Source organism: Schistocerca piceifrons, chromosome 3 (genome assembly GCF_021461385.2).
Source record: "Schistocerca piceifrons isolate TAMUIC-IGC-003096 chromosome 3, iqSchPice1.1, whole genome shotgun sequence".
NCBI classification, from domain to species: domain Eukaryota; kingdom Metazoa; phylum Arthropoda; class Insecta; order Orthoptera; family Acrididae; genus Schistocerca; species Schistocerca piceifrons.
In genome coordinates, this window is record NC_060140.1 from 430,445,574 (window position 1) to 430,468,730 (window position 23,157).

The following is a 23,157-nucleotide window of genomic DNA, read 5'->3' on the forward strand; positions in this document are numbered from 1 at the left end:
GTGCTAGGATTTCCAGGTCGTCTTCGTCTTCAACGTCTTCTATACCCTCTTTGAAACGTTAAATACCACTAGAAAACTCTTTCCCCCTTCCGTTCTGCCTATACACCGAAGAATCAAATAAAAAAAATGTTCAAGAGTGGAATTAAAATTCGAAGTGAAAGGATATCAGCGATAAGATTTGCTGACGATACTGGTATCCTCATTGGAAATGATGAAGAATTACAAGATCTGCTGAATGGAATGAGTAGTCTAATGAGTACAGAATACGGACTGAGAGCAAATCGAAGAAAGACGAAAGCAGTGAGAAGTAGCAGAAATGAGAAAAGTGAGAGAATTGATGCTCAAAAACCAGATGAAGTTAAGGAATTCTTACACCTAGGCAGCAAAATAACCCATGATGGCCGGAGCAAAGAAGACACCGAAACCCGACTGGGGCTGGCAAAAAGGACATCCCTAGCCAAGAGAAGTCTACGGGTAACAAACACAGGCCTTCATTTGAGGAAGAAACTTCTGAGAATGTATGCATGGAGCACAGTATTGTACGGTAATGGAACATGGACTGTGAGGAAATCAGGAAAGAAGCGAAGCATATGAGATGTGGTGTTACAGAAGAATGTTGAAAATTAGGTGGACTGATAAGATACGGAATGAAGCGGTTGTCTCGAGAATCAGTGAGGAAAGAATATATGGATAACACTGAAAAGAAGGGAAAGGATGGAAGGATATCTATTAAGGAATCACTGCATAGTTTATACAGTCTTAGAGGGAGCTGTAGAAAGTAGAAACAGTAGAGGTAAACAGAGATTGGATTACATCCAGCAAATAGTTGAGGACATAGGTTGCAAGTGCTACTCTGAGCCGGCCGGTGTGGCCGAGCGGTTCTAGGCGCTTCAGTCTGGAACCGCGCGACCGCTACGGTCGCAGGTTCGAATCCTGCCTGGGGCATGGATGTGTGTGATGTCCTCAGGTTAGTTAGGTTTAAGTAGTTCTAAGTTCTAGGGGACTGATGACCTCAGATGTTAAGTCTCATAGTGCTCAGAGCCATTTGAACCATTTTTTTTTTTTTTTTTTTGTTACTCTGAGGAGAGGAATTCGTTACAGGCCGCATCAAAGGAATTAAAAGAAAGACGAGTAGATTCATCACAGTCGACGTTTTGAATCCGGTGATACACTTTATTCCATTTTTCAAGCAAAATTAAATGCAAATCCTTGGATCAATCTTTTTCGTGAGTAATAATTCACTGAGCACTCGAAAGCACATACATGTACTTTTCGATGACACCTTGTATTTGTATACACCGGATATTGCCCACAGACACACAGTGGAAAACACCACATAAAACTGCGTACGGCCGTCCCAAACTAAGTTGGCGAGCGCTCGCGCGACCCCCCGACAGTGCAATAACAAGGTTGGGCGACGGCATCATTGTCGCGATTGGCGGCGGCAGCCACACCCCATTTCGCATTCCGCCGTACTGTTCCAACTTCTCAGGGCCAAACTAGCCGCTAACTACTGGTCAGAGAGACAGGCAATGTCAGCCATCTTGAAATTGTTATGCCTCAATCACCGTGGACCGCCAGTTAGAGCCGGGCAAACAGCGTATCGGCGAAGCGCGTAGCACCCCCCCCCCCCCCCCCCCTCGTTACAACCAGTGGGCGCTTTTCGTGCGGAAGGCGAGGCGCTAACTGGCCAGATGGGTACAGGCTGGGCCTCGGGCCGCGGGCCGGCCGCCCACGCCTGTTTGCTCTTCCGCTCTGCTGGCCGCCGGCAGCGCTATGCGCCGCCAAAAAGTTGCCGACTTCCGGAGCTTCTGACGGGTGAGCGGCCCCCTGAATTTAAGCTCCGTTACGTCTCCCGTACTAGCGGCCGAAGCTTCCGCATAGCGTGATTCACGCATGAATGCTACTCAGTTGCTAAAGATACCCAATTTTTGATTATCCCGCCTCGTTTAATTCACACGCTGTGAAATATTTCAACATATTGTGCCGTAAAATGCGGACTTCGTCACTGGTTTTAAGTCATCAGCCTTCCAGCTGTTTTGATGATCACCGTCGTCTTTGTCTAACGCTAATCTTTTCATCCTTACTTACCTGCTACTGTCAACAGACCGTGCAAGCTGGGGACGTAGTTTCTCGTGGCGACATTCTTGGGTAGACATTTCTCGGTTTTTATACCGCGTCAGATTTGTTTACATATTGACAGATTCAAGGGTATGCTGGAAAGCAATGCCTTCAAACTAGTGTGAAAACAGTTAAAGATTTTTAAATAAATCTGTAAAGAGGCAATGTTTTACCTCCATGCATGTAATATTAAACCAGTTCCTTTGCGTATTTTGTTGGATATGAGATCGCGAATGACGATGGTGCTCTGATACTGGGTAGCAGCATGAACTATCATGTTTCTGTAGTGGCGCATGCATGGGAGTTAATTTGAGCTGGCCGATGACAGCAGGGTTGGTTACGCTTTCTTGAGAAGACGGCGATTGGCAAAAAGGCGGTTTGCAAAAATGGAAGTGTCGCGATCGACCCAGAGGGACGTTTTACTGCCGTATACACGGCGTGAGAAAATTCCCGTTACAAACTTGTAGGACTTGTAGAGCGAGTGATTACATAATTTTCTGAACTGGAAGCCAGTTCCGTTAACGCACCGTGTCTGTGCTGCAACCGTTTGAAAACATGTTTGTTAGGTACGTGTCCAACAGGTTAATCATGGTGAGAGTGGTCACATCGGACTGGCTGATGTCATTTAACATCTACTCTACCTTTCTGACCTGGTTCGAGACTCATTAACGAGTCTGTGAGAGCGACACAGCTGAGTATGCGCTTGCAGAATACATCGACATGGTCCTTCTGAATGACGAAGCTCAAGGAAGTAGAGGAGCTGCTTGTTGCCTTTATCAATGTCAGAATGAGATTTTCACTCTGCAACGGAGTGTGCGCTCATATGAAACTTTGCGGCAGATTAAAACTGTGTGCCGGACAGAGACTCGAACTCGGTACCGTTGGCTTTCGCAGGCAAGTGCTCTACTATCTGAGCTACCTAAGCACGATTCACGACCTGTCCTCACAGCTTCAGTTCTGCGAGTACGTCGTCTCCAACCTTCCAAACTTCACAGAAGCTCTTCTACGAACCTTGCAGAACTAGCAGTGCTGGAAGAAATGATATCGCGAAGACATGGCTTAGCCACAGCCTGGAGGATGTTTCCTGAATGAGACTTTCACTCCGCAGCGTAGTGCGCGCTGATATGAAACTTCCTGGGGGATGAAAACTGTGTGCCGGACGGAGACTCGAACTCGGTACCTCTGCCCTTCGCGGGAAAGTGCTCTACGTGAAAAGCAAAGGTCTTGAGTTCGAGTCTCAGTCCGGCACACAGTTTTAATCTGACAGGAAACTTCTTTATCAATATCGCTCTCCATCGCTTAACCTTCTCCCCTTAATTACCCAACGGCTTCGAGAAAATGTAACTTCACCTTCAGCAGGCATGACTGTGCTGCTGTAAGGAAGCGCCACCACACTCGTGGAGTGGAAGAGGCCGTACTGCATCACGTTGAAGAAACTCGCCGACGAGTACACGTGCAAGTTCTTTGCCTATTAATGAGTGGAACTGTAAAACAAGTGATATCAATTACTTGTAAAACTGGTAGCGCTGCCATCGTGTTTTCGAATGGCTGCAGCAGGGAAACAGTACGTTTCTGGACGTGGGTTCCAATTCAAAATGTTATCTGCTCACTTCCCTCTACAGATCCTATAAGTTTGTAACGGGGAATTTCCGAACTCCCTGTAAAATACATCGGCTTTGTAGCCCTGTGGTCATTTTTCCTGTGGCAGGGTTGATGAATTGAGGCTACAGGCACTCCTCCCGCTGGAGAGCGATAACACTTTACAAAAGAAGAAGGCCTCCTTCCAATACGGAGGAATGAGCGGGGCTCCGAACGGCGACGCGATTTGACCTTTCGCAAATCTTATCACGAGATACTGAAAGCAACGTTTCCCGTAAAAAAGCACAGGAGTGAGTTTGATTGGCTGTGTTCTTAGCCGTAGCCGGGGTTTTAGAATGAGCATGAACTACAGGCGATTTCTGGCAGTTTCGTGACCCATGTAGTGGGAGCCACTGCTTTTGGAATGGGCGTGACGAATCATTGAACGGAGAGCACACGCGGATGCCACAAGTCTTGCTGGAAACCTAGCATACGACGTGTAAGGGACTCTCCTGTGAGTGTCGAAGTGAGACACTTCGCCTACGGAGCGACTTAGAGACTTCTCTGACAACTGCGTCAGTGAAGAGTCTCCATGTCAGACTTTACAAAGTATCGATTTCACCACTGCGAATGAGATGACTCGTTTCTCTGCAAGAAGAGTGACGGCCCTTTGCTTCTCTCTGGAGTCTGGTGCACACTGATGTGCTTTTCTGCAAACAAATACTTGAATCGGTTTCTGTGTCTGACGTATGAGCAAATAGAAATCTCGACTCGTGTTTTGTGTAGTACTGAAGTACTTGCAGCTCTAGGAGTTTTCGGATGCTATTTACGTCCATTGTGTAGACAGAATTTATAGGCAGACAACATATATCCTCTGTACGGCGACCAACGGGACCGAGCAGATCAACGCTGCGGTACCACCTCCCCAAGCACTGTAACTATTGATACACGCACCGCGACTTGGCAGAAAGGGAAACAATTACATAAATGTTTGACGTTCCTTTTGGTTGCTCTATGAGCTCTCAGTCAGGATGGGAGTCTCCTGTTTCACAGGATTAGTCAGTATCAACCTGCATAGTGTGACCAGTCACCTGTACTCAGAGACTTTTAAAAATCTTTGCTTATTTAGTCCACCAGTTCTTGACACTGCACCATTAATCAAACATAGCAAAGCATCCAGCGCACCCCTTTTCAAAGTATTTAATCCCACCAAAACTGTTGCCGGCCGCGGTGGTCTAGCGGTTCTAGGCGCGCAGTCCGGAACCGCGCGGCTGCTACGGTCGCAGGTTCGAATCCTGCCTCGGGCATGGATGTGTGTGATGCCCTTAGGTTAGTTAGATTTAAGTAGTTCTAAGTTCTAGGGGACTGATGACCACAGATGTTAAGTCCCATAGTGCTCAGAGCCACCAAAACTGTTTTTGGTAATCGTTTCCGAGTACAGTTGTTAGAACCTATTTGGGTTTTGAGCCCTACCATCTAAGCGCTTCTCTGATAATCTTATGTCAAACGGCAAAGAATGTTTATGAAAAGAAACAAATTTCTGTTTTTCAACTATCTATCTGCGTGACATGAGGGCGTCGTCACGTGTGTAGTCACTGTTAAATTTCTCTGATTTTGGTAGTCTTCTCGGTGCAATTTCCTCGAAGTAAATTTCTTATTGTTCAGAAAATTACAGAGAATCTTTTAAGACAAAAATAAAAAATCGATTTTTATGAGATTTACTCACGTACTAGTCACTTTAGGTGTCGAGGATCAAAGGCTGCCACCAACCGTACCGCAAAACTATCAAAAGTCATATATTCGGAAACAAAGGCTTTTAATAACACGAGTGTAGTCTTTTAAGAAACAAAACCACTATCAGACACAGAAATTAAAGCTGACCCAAATGAAATGGGAGTCTGCTAGTACCAGACTACGAATGATTTGCTATAGTTAATCTTGTATCTTGAAAGAGAAGAGAGTCGTTTACAATGGAACATGTGATACTCACGAATTCTTTAATGTCTTACCAATTTTTGTCTTAAAGAAGGAAATTATGGTTAGTATATCCAACAGCTTCCATTTTTAAATGAATTTAATCTACTAAGCAAACGTAATTTTCAGAATGGCTCTGTTTAAATTTTGTTTCACCTATTGATTATTGGAGTGTAGTAGAGTAATAATGTCACAAATATTGTATTAAGTATTGTACTGACAAGTTTATCCCGACTGCAAATTTTTTATCAAATATAATATTTTTGATGTTTAAGTGATGCCTGTTCTTTCAGACATGATCAGAGCGACAGACACCATTTTGATCTCGCAGTCACTATGAATCAAGACACGAAGGAATTAAAGACATCAGCAGTCAGTGGCGGGGCACTGATATATCAATGGAGCAGGTTGAAGATTTATGCCAACCTGGGATTCTAACCCGGGTCTCAGATGTGCTGACTCCTACGCCATCCGGTCACGACAACCGCAAATTCTCAACGTGCACCATACACTGCTGAGCAGGGCACCTGCTCACCAGCCTCATTCGCAGTTCTAGCTTGACGTACATCAGCACTGAAGGGATCGTTGGCGATCATCGCGTTAATTATGTGTATGTGGTGTCAGTTCCTTCGCAAAAGTCCTAAAGAGCAGACACCGCATGTCACTTTCCCCTTATTGCAAGAAAGAAGGAATTCTTTCTACAGCAAGTTGTTTCAAATAATCGTCACTATTTGTAAGAATGATAAACACGGTGTTCATAACCAGTTTCTTTTTAATTAAAAAAGTGTTGCTGAGCATCAAGAGAAAACATTTAATTCATAAACGAAACATCCCATTTATTGTACTGCAGAGAGTTCTAAAGCTTTTGGTACTCGGAGTTCTCAGAGAACTTATAAACGCTTTGCACTGATGTCGTTTTCGTCCACACTCTGTTAGAAGGTATTAGCAAGGTCTTGTTACCGGCAGTTTCCCGTATCTCAGCGGACAAAGACGCACTGATTGCTCAGGAAGCTCCCCTCTCACCTTTATTAAATCAAAACAAAGGATATCCTACCTGCTGCTGACGTCCTCGATTAGGATCAGGAGACAGACAAACACGTGTTCTAGGAATTTCTGTCTCGCTATTCTCCGAAATCCGACGGCTGTCTTAATTTAAGTGCAATATACCATGAAACGGTTACGTGTGTCTTTGATCATATCTTTTTTTCATACTGGTGAAAATCTTACTGAGATGACTGGCGTATAGCACGGAAAGTTTAATTTCTATTCTTTATTAAAAAAGAAAAAGACTGATCATGAACTGTTAGGCTACTGGTCTGATTCATAGGAGTTTCATAAGTCTGCCAGCTCTGGTAAAACGAACAATAATGTTCTTGTAGCAGCGTTCGCTGATAAATCCTGCTAACAATTTTGCCCTTTAGTTGTGGTTTTTGTTAAGATGAGCAACTGCTCTTCCTAGGTAGTGAAGTTAATAATGTGAAATCTGGCGTGATGAACGTGTCCAAATCACTGGACAAGAAGGCGAGATGCGATTTAATGTGTCCTCTGCCTCCAGCGACAAGACTTTAGTTATACAGAAGGTAAAATTAGAACAATGAATCTGTATGTAATAAGCTCCTTGTTAGGCACTAACGAAGTAGGAAACACCAGTAAAGGGAAAATTAACACCCTGTGCCTTTTGACATGGCGCCATAATTGAATTATCTTTGTCTTTTTCTCTTTAATGAAGTTCACGTTGAATTTCAAATTGAGAACAAAGGTACGCACCCGGAGATTACGAACTGTTACAGCTATACCCGTGTAAATGCGTCCCATGAATTGATATTTTTTTGATTCGTGACAATTACTAAGCACGATAGGCACTCGACATAAATTCTTTTCTAAGGACTGACAGTTGCTTGACTGGATGAAGAAAGGGCCAAAGCTAGACATAAAGTGTTCAAAAATTGAATACCTTACGAAACTCATTTTGCAATGCTGCACGTAGTTGTGCCACGAACTGCTACAGTATCGCTAGCTCGTCCAAGAATCATACGTGTACCGGTTGTTTTGTACATAACGAAAATTACATTTGATATTGCAAGTTAAGAAATTGAGTCAGAGATACCTCCTTAGTGCCTCTTTTCACGCCATTTCATCCTGCTGATGACGAGTATCTTGCGTGTCATAGGTTTCGTAGTACGCTGGAAGTGTCATGGAGTAGACGCTTAACAAGTATCGGCAATTCTCGGAGCTACAATGATGCAAGATGAAGGGTAGCAATATCTCACTTGAAGGAATATCAAATGTGACATAATTCCATCAGATGTTCTCTGAATCCAGGAAAATATTCACAGAGTATTCGTCAGATCACAGTCTCTGGAGCAGCCAGGATGTGTGCTGTCCAGCTGACCGAAATTGTATGTAGGACGTGCTGGACGCGATTGGAAAGGGACATACTCCATATTTAACGGCTAGGAGACGTAGCAGGAATGTAAGTCACCCTTATTAAACTTTCTTCGAATGAAAACTATTTACTGCCATTGCCTCATGGTAAATGCACCAGTTGTCTTATGTACTCTTGAATGCTTCGTTCTCCGCTGACGGCATTGTCATCATGTAGTACAAAATTTGTTGAAATTTTGGTTATCTAGTAATGGACTTTTTGGTCCAACACACCGTACTGTGCTATCAGTATTACTCGTAGAATCACACTGACGCGGATATTTTTCTGAATTATTTGCTTACTTTTGACCAGAACTGTTTGGCGTTTGAACTACTACAGAATACACTGCGATAACGGGAGATTGTCATGGTGAACTCAGTATTCACGCATTTTGGACACATAAGTGAAGACTAACGATAGCGGTTTAACAATATCTACGATATGTTCGTGCGCCTGAAACAGAGGCCCACGGTAATAACTTACCTGAGCGACTACATAATTCTAATTTCTTGCTCCGACGAAAGGCCGAGATTCATTTCGCTGGGTTGGTGTCTTACCAGTTCTCTGCTAGGCTGTCCGCCTCCTTAGCTGACAGTGCAGCGGGCCCTGGTTCGATGTCCGCTAGAAAATCTCCAGGATCGGACGCGCAGCCCACTGAGTTCAATAAACAGTTTTGGACGCTAATAGGAGATAAGTTCACCGAAATTGTCAGTGAAGTCTTACGGGGAAAGTCAGTGCCTGTAGAGTTCAAACACTGTAAAACTGTGTTGACCCCGTAAAACGGAAGTTGCAAAAGAATAAGTAACCTACGGCCGATCTCGATTTTAAATTCGGATTATAAAATTATAGCTCGAGTAATCAGTAAGCTCTTTACACTATGCACCGCTGACATCATACGTTAACAGCAGACCTGTGCTTTTAGAAGCACGATTTTACAAACTGCGGCTTTGTACTGCGATGTCATTGCGGTAACACTGAGAAGTAATATAAAATGTGGACTGCTTTTCATAGACTTCCATAAGACACTCATCAAATTAATCACAAATACTTGGTAGTGACTATGTGCCGAATGAGCTTCCTCACAAAAACCATCGACATCATCGAGAACCTGGCAGGAGTCTTACTGCACAGATCTCCGTTAATTGTCGAAAGACAAAATAAATCGAAGTAAAAAGGGGCGTTACCCAAGGAAGGCGCTTATCAATGCTTCTCTTTGTTATATCGTTGGAATCTTTCCTGAGATAGCTACAGCATAGACTGACAGGCATTACCGTCCAAGGAACAAAGAGTGTGTCTGGTGCCTTCGCGGACGATGTTGGCGTAATCATCCGAGATCACGCAGACTTGTTACTACTAGAGATTCGACTTTCAAAATATTGTTCCGCATCAGGTGCGAGGAGAAATGAAAACAGAAGTAAATTTCTAATTTAAAGGGCCTTGCTAACTTGCACATTGAGTGGGTGAACCATGTTAATGAACACAAGGCTTTTGGAATACCATTGAAACTTCAATTTTAAAAATTATTGCAAAGAATTGGCAGATCAAGGGAGCTTTGATTCAAAATTGTCAACGTAGTATGGACCAGTTCCACAGAATACAGTTTATCAACACGTATCTGTTATCAAAGGCCTGCTACATAGCACAGGTTCTCCCCATCCCATTATTGGAGGCGAAGATCTTAGCAAAGTTCTTACGGAAAGGGGAATTATTTTGAGTGCCTGTGAAGACAGCAGTGTTCAGTCCATGTAATGGAGGAATGGGACTAACCGAGATCAGGTCTAATGCGATGGCATTGTATGTCAAACGAACTTCGAGCATAATGTCTAATAACCTAGAAGGCATTACAGCAAAACTATACAACCTTGTCAGGCCGGAAAGTGTTGATCTGCCGATCAATATACAAAAATAAGTTTTAAACTAAAACATATTATGGAATGTTATCTTGAACGAAGCTACCTTATCAAAAAGCCTTTAAAGTCCCAAAACATTATAATAAAGGTGATTTTAGAAGAAAGAGTGAAAGACGAAAGGAATAATAACACACAATAATACGCCGGAATAGCAAGGAATGTAGTGTGGAGAAACATCAGTAGTAATGTTGTTTCGTCTGACGTGAGCACAGCCTGGTACAAGGTAGTCAATAACATTATCAGCAGTAATGAACGTCTCCTTCCCATCGATTTAAGTGACACTAACCTCTAACGTAAATGCAACCTTGTTGATACTGTGCCTCGTCGGTATACGTGTGGAGATAAGATTATCAGCCAGAGGTGGCTAGGGAGGAAATTGCTCAAATAACAAGAACTTCCGCAAACAATATACCAACTACCATTTTCTACAGACCATAAGAAAGTTACTACCCTCAGGCAAAAAATAACGCAATGATCCGAATAATGGGCAATATACAAGCTACATTTTTAAAATATTGGAGGAGATGCGTACCTCGAACACGAAATACACAAGGCGACTGAATCCGAAAAACCACTTAAGTATCCGAACCGCAATAAGAAAAATGGTAACATGCTCCGAATTGTCTTCAGCAGAATAGATGTAGGTTAGGGGCACATGGATTTCTCGTGGAGAGGGGATGAGTTGGACCTCGAAGCACTAGCAGTGCCCCGGAGAGCCCCACTACTCTTAAGGTTCAGTTCAAATGGCTCTGAGCACTATGGGACATAACATCTGATGTCATCAGTCCCCTGGAACTCCGAACGACTGAAACCTAACTAACCTAAGGACATCACACACATCCATGCCCGAGGCAGAATTCGAACCTGCGACCGTAGCGCCTATAAGCGCTCGGCCGTATTGGCCGGCCTACTCTTATGGCGCGTTCCCAAAATAAATCCGTAGTACTGCAGAGACAGGAATATGACGGCAAACACCTCGTTACTATTATAAAGAAAGATCTTGAACTCCTAAAGGATGCTGTTGGAAGGTTGAACCTAACAAAAAATGACAGTGAAGAACTTTGCGATGTTGCTGTTCGGTACTGGTCTTCTATCTACATACGAGGGTTGTCCAGAAAGTAAGTTCCGATCGGTCGCGAAGTGGAAATCGCAGTGAAAACCAGGAACATTTTATTTGCTTCCACCTACTTCTCTACATAGTCGCAGATCCAACTTCGAGTTTTGTCGTAGTGTTGTATCAACTTTCCAGTATCCTAGTCATAGAAAGCAGCCGCCTGTGTTTTCGGCCAGTTATCTGCACTGGTCTGCAGCTCGTTGCCTGTGGAAAATTTTTGTCTTCATAGCCAGCGGTTTTTGTGAGTAGAGATGAGACTCAGGGGGAGCCAATTATGGACTGTATTGTGGGAGATCAAACACTTCTCATCGGAAACGCTGCAGGAGCGACTTACTGCCCCTACAGTGTGCGGCCGAGAATTGGCATGAAAAAGGAACTGCTCGACAGTTGTGTTATGTGGGCTGCCTGACACAGGTGAAACCTCTAACGAGGCCCTCATACTTGGCGGCAGCCGCTACTCCCTACACATCTTTATGTGCTCACTGTTCAATGAAAACTGAAAATAGCAACGCGACACGATCGACGGGCATACTAGAGACACTGCCGAATACATCTGTGAAAGCTTTACCGAGTTTTCCCAGTGGTTTCCACTTCGCGACCGATCGGAACTTGCTTTCTGGACAATACTTGTAATTTACCCTGGAGGAGTATACATAAAGGATTTACTGAATGGTTAAGTTGGGTCTGGGAATTGACAAAGAGGAACTTCAGGCTGCTGAAGAAGAAAATCTGACAGTGAAGATGTCTCTCGCATGGGGGACGTTGTTAAATTGGTGCTACTGTTTAAAGACTGAATATCATTCTTCGCTCTACGAATGCTGTAAATGATGACAGTTAGCTGTCACCTTATTTATGTCACTTCATTGTAAGCTAGTAATTTTTGTTACTGTTGTTGTGGAATAAAAAAAGAGGAAAATAAAAAACAAAACGTGGTCAGTGCGTCTGACTGACATGCAGCGGGTCGGGGTTCGATTCCCGATTCGGTTGGAGATTTTTTTCAGGTCAGGGACTGCTTGTTATGTTGTCCTCATTATCATTTCATCATAACCGACACGCAAGTCGCTCAGTGTGGCACTAACGGCAAAGACTTGCAATTCGCCAGGCGGAGTGGCCGAGTGGTTCTAGGCGCTTCAGTCTGGAACCGCGCGACCGCTACGGTCGCAGGTTCAAATCCTGCCTCAGGCACGGATGTGTGTGATGTCCTTCCTTAGGTTAGTTAGGTTTAAGTAGTTCTAAGTTGTAGAGGACTGAAGACCTCAGATGTTAAGTCCCCTAATATTCAGAGCCATTTGCATTTTTTTTTTTTTTTCAATTCGGCAGCCGAACTGCCCCAGGGGTTACTCCCGGCCATCAGCGCCATATGATCATTTCATTTCATTCTGCTCGACTGTGACTGAATGGTCTCAAAGTCTCACGGTATCAGAGAAACGGACAACACCTAAATGTACCAATCGTCTACACTGTCCCCTGAAAATGGATTCCATCTCTGTGTAAGCATGCAAGCCAACTAGGAAGTGTAATCGGATTAACAAATCGGATATTTGTTCGTGGGGACTTCACATCAACAAACAATTAGATTTCAGTGACGTACTAAAGAGTGATAGAAATTCTAATACCATAACGATAACAGACTAATAGACATACTAACATTATGGCGACTACTCCCATGCCAAAGCACAGATTCATTCAGTGAATGTCTGTCCACAATATTTGTTCAACAATATAATCGGATGCCAATGTTTTTTTTTTTCTAATAGTCTGCTACCGATTGTTCTGACGTAAGTACTCCATTAATCAATCGTGCCGAGAAACCTGACAGATTGCATTGTCTATTTTAATCGGGTAGACGTTGACGGCACGAAAATGGAAGCTTTTGTTTGGTCTGTTGTTCTACAATGTTCGCTGCAACTGATCAGCATTGTATGACCTATACCTGTAGGGCATAGTTGGATGGTAATTACCACCCCAAACAGGGTCGATGGTGAAGAGCTTCGTTTCATCTAACTTGTCGCTTCTCATTACACAGATTCTATTAAATTGTAAATCTCTTAATTTTCTGGGAACTCCAGTACTCGAAAAATACTTATTTTACAACACGTTTGTTTGCGTAGTTATTTTCAGCAGCTAATATATAAATAAAGTAAAAGTAAATTTCAGCGACTTCCGTGCCATCCTCTGCCAATGGCCTCTTTGGATGCGGTGTAGGGAGGCGTCTCCCAGTCGTTGTTCTTGACGTTGGAACCGCCCTTAAACTATCGAGTAGCTTTCCACTTGGCCTCGAAAGACCAGTGCTCAATGTATCAGTATCAGTTCTACCACCAAGGAGAGGTCCCTGGCATATCGTGAATCGAACCCGGGTCCTCTGCATGACAGGCAGCCACGCTGATCACTCGCCCATGGAGATGGACAGTATATAAATATATTCTAACATACATATAAAACATTATGTGCATTATATAAAACAGGTACATGCACATATAGTACATGTACAGTCATCCGCTACCAAACACACACACACACACACACACACACACACACAGAGAGAGAGAGCGAGAGCGACCGTTAAGTGGAAACACAGTGGCATAATAGCAGTTATTGCTATATCACTAGAGGTTTTCCATTGCAGGTATCTTACGAAATACGAAAACTACAAAACAAAAGATGGTGATTTGAAGATGTGACGATATTTTAGAAGTGAAGTGAAAATGTGATCTCTAACTTACGACCGTATGAGATGAAAGTCAGGATCCAACCGAATAAAAGCATAACAGAGGCTACTAATTTATTAATGTATAAGTTATGGGTTGGTTTGTTTTATAACCTATATGTTAATGCGTATAAAAACAAAACCGGATTATTCCAGATTAAATTCACTGAATATACTTTAATGTGCAAGGCGAAACGTGCCTGACACGTAAATGCAGATTGCAGCAAGAAGAAAGTTGTTTAATTGAATAAAACGAACAGCTTTTTTTCTTGTATTACGACTAGTCGGTTATACTCCAAAGTGTTGCAGGACCATATCCTTTTCATTATGTTTCTGGGTGTTTCTCAATGCGCCTAATTTTTATATTTACGTCATCTTAGTCCCCACTGCAACAACCATTGACACTCTTGACAATACCTTCTCCAATAATATCATTAGATTTTTCAAGCTCTTCACCGCTGTTGTGACAAATGTATATTATGATGAACATACTGTAACAAAAGCAGCCGCTAAAGCTCAGTTGAAGAGTGTAAATCAAACCGTGAGTGCTATGGCGGTAATTTGAAGGGGTGCATATTGCTAATGTTTGTTACGTGTGCGTTCCATCATCATCATTACACAGTACAGACGCATGTAGTTTCCACCACTGCTGTTACAACTGTACCCCGTCACGCACACAAGAAATATTTGTGGCAACAGAACAAATAGAAGAGTAAGGTCTGTTCATAAGATCTTTAACTTCCTAGTACAGAAGCATCTACAAATTTTATATCTAATGTTACAAGATCATACTTCTCGAGAAACAAACCTCTAAACACAAAGTGACGAAAGGACATGAGACAAGATTGTCACTTCTGTTGAGGATACCACTGTCATGAAAGTGCCTCCTGAGCACTGACTGAAGTTTAAAAGGCAACATCGCAAATTGAACTCAATAAATATACTCAACATGGCTTTAATTAGCTTGTGGGTAACATGCACAGTATTTTCTGTCTTTCACAGTCTCTGAGATTGAATATAAAGAAAATGTAAGGCCTGTATTGGAAAATCTATAGAGCGCGTACACCTTCGAGCAGCATATAAAGTAGTAACTGAAACTCTTTAAGAACCATGATATAAACAACTACTGACTGCAATAGTGGGCATTCGAAGGAGTCGAATTGTCGCTCTGAACCCTCCTCGGAAGGTTTGAAATGTTGAGATTTTATTTTTACTAAGCTTTTTATTTCGACCTAGACTCCACAAAGTATAGAAAAAATTATGTTAAGTATTCATAAGCTTACTTATTTCCTCAATCTTATCCTTAATCTCCTTTTTCGACGTGTAGGTTGTGGATCACAGAAGAATTTTACCATCACTCAGAATCTTCCACTATCTACATTTGATGAATTTTGAGATGACAGCGTTATCTTCCTATCAATGATTCCGTATTAAGAACCTGAGTCTCACCATGAAAGGAAACGCCCTGTTATAGCGCACGTAGAAAGTCTGCAGCTTCGCCGAACTCTTCCTTCAGTTCGACTTGATGACCTCTCAGTACAATGAAACAGTGATGAGCAATATTTCCTAGGTATTTCAGATTTTGGTTCACCATGCTGAGACACTTCCCCCTCCCTAACTAATCCATCTCATTCGTTCACTCCTTACAAAAGATTCTGCGTGTTACTTCCACTTTTGGAAATTTTCCGGTCGCAAAAGAATCAAGATCACACCAGTAACATAATATTCGATTACTAATGAGTTTTTTTACGTGAATTGTCGTTCCATTCCTCCGCTGCCCATAAGCAGGATCACCCGTCTTTCACTACACAATGTGGAAATATGTCTCAGGTCATCGTATCTAACCATTACACTTTCCCTTCAATGAGGAAATGAAGAGTGCTGTTTGTCTGTGCGTTAAGTGTGTATCTTCTATTGGGAATATTACTGATCTTATCAGATATTCTTATGATTGACTGAGAGTTACATTTACTTCTGAAGAACTCTTATGGCTGGGGAATATGGCTTAAAATCCAAGCTTCAGGAATGCTTCGAATCTTTTACTACAGTGAAGGAAAGTAAAAAGCGCATCATATGGAGAAGAGCGTTGCACCTCGCACGAACCACAAATACGTCGGAAATATACATGCTTAAGGCACTAGAAGAATAAGAGTGGTTGAGCGCATACACCAGAAAATTTGAGAGTGCTCTATAAGGTGACAATATTGGATCTGGAGCGTTTATATAGAAGAGCTTGCACGTGGGTAAAAAATTGTGACGGAGAATAAAATTTAGAATAAGATAGTTCACTGCTTGGTGTAAAAAGCTGAAAGTAGTTTTACAGGAACACCTAAACCAATCAACAGATGAAGATGACGATCACGAAATTTAGCTTCCATTCAGTACATCGCAGTTCCAGCAGATTACCCGATGCGGAGCTACGGTCATGATAAAACATGCATCGTATGTAAATGCATAAATAGTAGAGAGGTAACTGTGATGTTACTGATTGCTGTGAAGAATGAATTTTATGCGTAATAGTAAAAACGATGAGCAGGAAGATAGGGAAACTCGGAGAGAGAGAGAGAGAGAGAGAGGGTGGGAGGGAGAGAGAGCGAGACACAGGGGGGACGGGGGAGATGGGTGAGAAAAAGAAGAGGGGACAAATTCGCGGTCGGTATCCAGTTTATATGTAAATTCTGCACAGTCGAAAATAAAATATGTTTATGTGATGGAGTAGGTCACTGTGGAGCCGTTCTCGCATTACGAAAAAAAAAAAAATAGTTATTAGGTTTCAGGGAGAAAATTCTGAAAATGTAAAATTTCGTTTGCGACAAGCCTGTATCTTGTTCAAGAAACTTTATTTTTCGCCAAGTCAGAGATTTATCTCTGTAACAAGAACAAAGTCCTCCCAAGATCGCAAAGGATATTTCTTTTACTTGACAATGCACTTATTATTTTCCTGGCCAACGCTACTTTTTCCTTTTGTTTCAAGGTAGTCAGCCACACCAGAGTCTAAATAAGAACGGGGCGTTCGGGCGGGGAGCATACAACAAATACTACGAAGTTTACGCGCCAGAATGGAGAAATATTAAGTGTCGGCCCTCCCCGGTTGACTGCCACACCAGCGCCGCGACTGGGCGAGTGCTCTGCGTGTCCGCGGCCCGCAACACTCGCCGTGTAATTCCCGTCTCATTTGCTGCCCCACTTCCTAAAGTTATTTCGCTGAAATATCAGCGTGTAATAACTTCTGTTACTCTGCACCCTGTTTGCAAACGTAATTTTTGGTCGTACTCGCCCTACTGTTCAGTGTCATGTATTTCACGTATTATACGAATCTTCACGGAAATGGAACTGACAGTTCATTACGAATGTAGGTGCCGTGCTACAAATCAACATACCGAAGTCGAGGTAACGCAAACAGAATCATCGACTATGAACAGTAGGACCGACTAAAAATATCTCTTAAAATGTGAAAACTCATGCATCAAGATTGATTGGACGTGGAACAACTTCTGCTGGTGGCATCTGCCTGCTTTCTATATGTTTGAAAGAATTTTCGAAATAATTATTTCTATATACGTTGTGGGCTCTAAGTGAAGCTTGTATTTTTAATTTGACCATTTGATCAATTATATATTATATGCCAACCACTGATATACACTCATAAACATAAATGACAGGATTTGCTGTTTTCAACTTTTTATTTTACCTAGGCATAGTCTATAGCTCAACTATAAATCATTAAATTTACGTGGACAGTTGCTGTTTGAAACTCAAGCCAAAATATTTGTCCCCACAAGAAGTAAAATGTCTGGGATCCACACGTTTAAGGCTTTGGTTCGGTGTTCCACAACCGCATATAACCGTATATCTTTAGAAAACTTGTTTTACTCGAATCGCAGAATAACATTACTACTTCATGAAAATTAGGTGAACATGTTGGTATAATACTGTCAATAAATCGTATCACTACCAGTTCTAACTGGCATCCAACGATTAAGCACAGTTTTGGCAGGTTGGATAGTGTTGAGAATTACATTATACAGTATCGGAAAGAGAAAATGTGTAATAACACAAGTCAACGAGCTCTCACGTTTCTTTAAAAAGCACTAAGTAAATGAAACATAATGACACAAGACACAACTTTCATACCTTCAAGGGCAGCCTAATGCAATAGGGACGAAAATTGTACCGTATATTTTCAGTCCAGGTCGCCAAACTATTATTGGTATTATCGAAACTGTTGATTATGTGTAATAAGTTAACCCGTTTCCTTACCCCACGCCAGCCAGAGCGGCCGAGCGGTTCTAGCCACTACAGTCTGGAATCGCGCGACCGCTACGGTCGCAGTTTCGAATCCTGCTTCGGGCATGGATGTGTGTGATGTCCTTAGGTTACTTAGGTTTAAGTAGTTCTAAGTTCTAGGGGACTGATGATGTCAGAAGTTAAGTGCCTTATTGCTCAGAGCCATTTGAATCGTACCTCATGCCACAAACGTATCTTAGTGTGATGACGCTCGACATACGTTTTGACATCAGGGAGATGAGACTAGAGGGTTATGTATAGAGTAAAAGCTGTAGAGGAAGACAGAGATTGAGATAAATCCAGCAGACGGTTGAGGTGGCAGGTTGCAAGAGCTACTCTGAGATGAAGAGGTTGACCAGGAGAGGAATTTGCGGCGGGCCGCATCAAACCAGTCAGAAGATTGCTGAATCAAGAGATGAGTGTACATGGTCCCCCAGGATAGCTGCACACTTGATCCATTGTGTCTCCCAGACTGAGGAGACCACCCAGGGAATGCCCTCCCACCTGGACGCTTCCGACGATTGTTGCAGAATGTTTACTTTCAGACGTTTCACGCCGTGCACTCAAATAATGATGGATAAAATGTGACTCATCTGAAAAGCCGAACTTTCGCCACTCAGTGGACGTCGAGCTGCGATATTGCCGTACAGATTCCAGCCTTCATTGCCGATGAACAACAGTCTGCAAGGGTGCATGAACCAGGTATCGGATGTAGATGCCAATACGTAGCAGTGTTCCCCTAAAGGCCGTTGAGGAGACATATTTGGTATCCCCTTGTTTCATATGGGCAGTCAGTTGCTCAACAGTTGCATGTCTGTTTGCCCGTACACATCTACACAGCTGTCGTTCATTCATGCCATACATGGCTTGTGGTGCATCACAGTTGCCTTGGCGCCGATTTTGGATAGCGCCATTTTGCCATGCTCTTTATACTTTAACCACGGCGACACGCAAGCAGTATATGAATTTATCCCTTTCGGAAATTCTCTCACCCTTGGCCTGAAAGCCATTGGTCCAAGTCCTTTTCGACGTCATGTAGATCGCTCCGTTTCAGCATTATGACAAGACAGCATTGTTTTCGGCGGCCCCCCTCTCCCCGCCCCCACAGACACGCTTTATGTACCTGTTAGTGACGCCACCGACCGTCTCTGAGTGCATATTGCATAATGACCACGACTGTAGGCGGTGGCCACATTAATGTGACTGGATTAGGTAGATCCTTTTACCCAGTCTTTGTATCGAAGACCTCATACTCAGCGTCTCCCTGTCTCTCCCATTGTCACTGTCTTCATCCTTTTCTCTCACTCTCTCTTACCACTATTTCCTTATTTCCCACTTTCTTTTTCTCTCCGATTGCCACTGTATCTTTCTTTCTCGCTTACATTCTAGTGTCTTTCTCTGCAACCATCTTTGCCTTCTCTCCACACATGTCTTTGGGGATGAGTTTTCCAGGGTTTACGCCTCGAGACTAGGAAACTGAAACTCACAAGTGCACAGATATAAGGTATGGGGAAAAGTGGGCTGTTGCAGGAGCGGGGGGGGGGGGGGGGGGGGGGGGGGGGGGGGGAGTGGCGGGCTCCAGACTAGCCTATCATGGACTCTCTTTTTTATTTCCAGTGTCATCTCTCTTTTGCTCCTACTATTACTATCTCCACCCAGCTCTCCTTCCCTTTTAGTGCTTCTGAAATCGACCATAGCTATTTCCTCTTCCTTTGGCTGCCATTTGTCCTCAAGCGCCCTTTCCTTAACTTTCTCTTCCACTGTCATTTCTCTCTCACCGTTAACGTCTTCTTTCTCCCTCTCTCCCTCTGACGCTCTCTCTTCTCTCTTCCACATACACTGTCTCTCTTCTATTCTATTTTAGTACAAAAATGGACGAATATGTTCGCATGCCAACATGCTGAGTGAGGAAGGCGAAATGACGATTGAGGTGTCTCTTTCCCCATTTTCCTGTCAGAGTCTTTCAAGAGAGGAGCACATTCGCCATTTTTATACTCCGACAGAGCATTTTTCAGCAGGTTTCATTTTTTTCCTGCTGGAGCAGGGTGTGCCGCTTACATAAGGCGAATTCTGGAGGTTAGTAAGGTTTTGACATATTGATAGGTGATCTCAGAACCCTTGCGATGATCCCAGAACCCTTTTCATGTGTTCCCTACACCAGTTACACAAACAAAAATGGTTGAAATGGCTCTGAGCACTATGAGACTTAACATCTGAGGTCATCAGCCCCCTAAACTACTTAAACCTAACTAACCTAAGGACATCACACACATCCACGCCCGAGGCAGGATTCGAACCTGCGACCGTAGCAGCAGCGCGGCTCCGAACTGGAGCGCCTAGAACCGCTCGGCCACCGCGGTCGGCGTTACACATACATTCACGCCTCAGATTTGATATTGAAATCATATTTTACGAGCATAAGCACGGTAACTTCGAAGCTCTGAATCGTGGTAGCGGATAATGTTATCGAAAACAGTTTCCGAGTTTCCCAAAAAATGTCATCTTAAGGAACATATGGTAAAAATTTCGACTTTGTGCCCTTCTTCTTGTTTTCGGGGTCCTAGAGCTGTCGCCGCATCCCGCGTCTCTGTCGCCAAACCCCTCGATCTGGCCAATCTTCCCCAACCTCTTCATCTCTCTGTCGATTCTTGGATACACCTTAGCCATCCTTCCTGTTGTCTTCCTCTTCTTCTCCTTTCAGGAGGGTGCTTGAGTGTACTCTCTTGTGCCGGAGTCTTGTTCTGTTCCTTTGGCACGCTCTAATATCCTAACTTCTTCTTCAATTCTGTCCGTAATACTACAATGAATCCGGGTCGTTCCTCTTATTTCCTCATTTCTTACATGTGGAGATTGGAAATTCTTCATGTTTTTCTCAGGGGCTCCATATCTGAGCGTTCCCAGCACTCACTACCATAGCTTGTTATTAGTTTCACGCTGCTTTATATAAATGAATTTTAACGTTTGAACTTCTTTCTGAGGACCAAGTACAGGATTTAATTTGTAGATAGTCAGATCGTTTCTTGGATATCTCTGTCAGATCTTCTATCACAAGACAGGATATTCCACTATTCAAAATCTTTACACAGTATGATGTCCGCCAATGGAGAAATTACTTCCCTCCTCCCAGCAGTACAGAAATTCCATCTTCTCAGAATTGGTTTTCAAACCCAACTTTTTATACTTGTCCAACAATTTCCTAAGCAGGTAAGATATATCCTTTCATCGTTTGCAGGGACTGCCTGATCATCAGTATAGAAAATGGTGTACATAAACTGGTTCCCTACATGAATGCCCATGCAAATGCACTTTCTATACCATAGATCCAGTACCTTTTACACATACATCTTAAAGAGTGTACGAGACAGGTAGCATCCTTTCTTTTCTGAGAACCCATCTAGACTCTAACTCACATTCTGCCGGTTCGTTGAGGTTCATGATATTTCTCAGATAACGTTTCGGCAATTTCCCTGGCCACAGAACGTCGAATAATAGCTTTAGTGGTACAGTGTCATGTGCTTTTTCAAGATCTATGAAGACCGAATGACTGCTTAGATATTTATCCAGTCTCTTCTTCTTCATAATCTGTTAAATATGATACGTGACTATGATGTGCCTCTTCTAAGGCCACGACTTGCCACGAACAGATGTTACAGAAGTGGTCGTCCCCATGGATTGTACTGTTGTTACTCAAAAGTCATCGTTTTTCGGCATTTTCTCAGGAACTGCCCATTAACAAATGGTGCTTTTATAAGCCATTTAAGTCCCACTCCATACCACACCTACTGCAAAACAAACAAACGATTCCCTTAATTTTCTTGGGCTTGAGGAACTGTGTGATGCTTAAACATTGACCCTAGACCATACCTAATGCAAAATAAACAAACTATTTGCTCAATTTTCCTGGTCTTGAGGAACTGTGTAATGCCCAAATTTTGACCCTGTAGTGTAGGCGAACTATAAATGGCATTTCTTCTAACAGTTATGAAAATGATCAGAAGGCCAAAGGCTGTGAAAACCTTTGACCACGTATCTCAGTAGAATCCGAGACACGACCCTCTGAAAAATTGCATTCTCGTGCGCAGCTTTTTGGAATATTTTGGTACCGACCGACAAACTGGACTCGCGGTTCCGATCTCAGAACGGCCATCCCGATTTCCGTTTCCCGTGGTTTTGGTGAATCGCTTAACGTAAATCGTCTGTCTTCGGTTCACTCTCAATCCATTTTCTGTACTCATCAGACTGTTCATTCCATTCAGCAGATCTTGTAATTCTTCTTCACTTTCACTCAGGATAGCAATGTCATTAAGAAATGCAGTTGAAGTTCCATCATGATCTTCGACCCGATGAATTCTTGTAGAGCACATAATTCACAGATAAAGAGATGTTTATCAATGTTTTGTGTGCGAAAACAAATAGTGACATCTCAGTGTAATAGAATTGAGGAGGATGAATAGTTACAAATTTGTATTAGATTAAAGTATTGGTGCTTCTTAACCCTGTTGCATTTTTACTTGTTTTGATGTCTATAATTACCGACTTCCATTGTAATACAATTCTAATAACAGAAAGGTAGACTGACTCCCAGAATTCGATTCCGTCATATGAGCCATCATGTGAGCCAATAATACGGGTTTGCTATTAACGTTAACGGAACTAACATAATAAGAACACTAAGAACATCATACGAGCTCACTTTCTATTTACAAAAAGTACAGCCCACAATAGAATTTTCACTTTGTTAGATTCTTGTATTACTTCCGGTCCTAGAAAGAAATTCGCTGTTACTAGAAATCACGGACGACAGCAGAAGTACAGTGATAAAAATAAATCGAACCAACACTCACTGAGCTTCTAAAAATGTGTTGTTTTTGAAACTACTTTATTAACAGAGAAATCAGTACCAAGGAGGCTACTGAAGTGATACTGCCCAAAGCAGTAACAAAGAACGAACGTATGCCTCCAAACGTAAGGTGTGGAAAGAAGTTAGTCCACGTGGCCAGATGTGTTAAAGGAAGTAAGTTGGAAAAGTCTGTGATTCCTT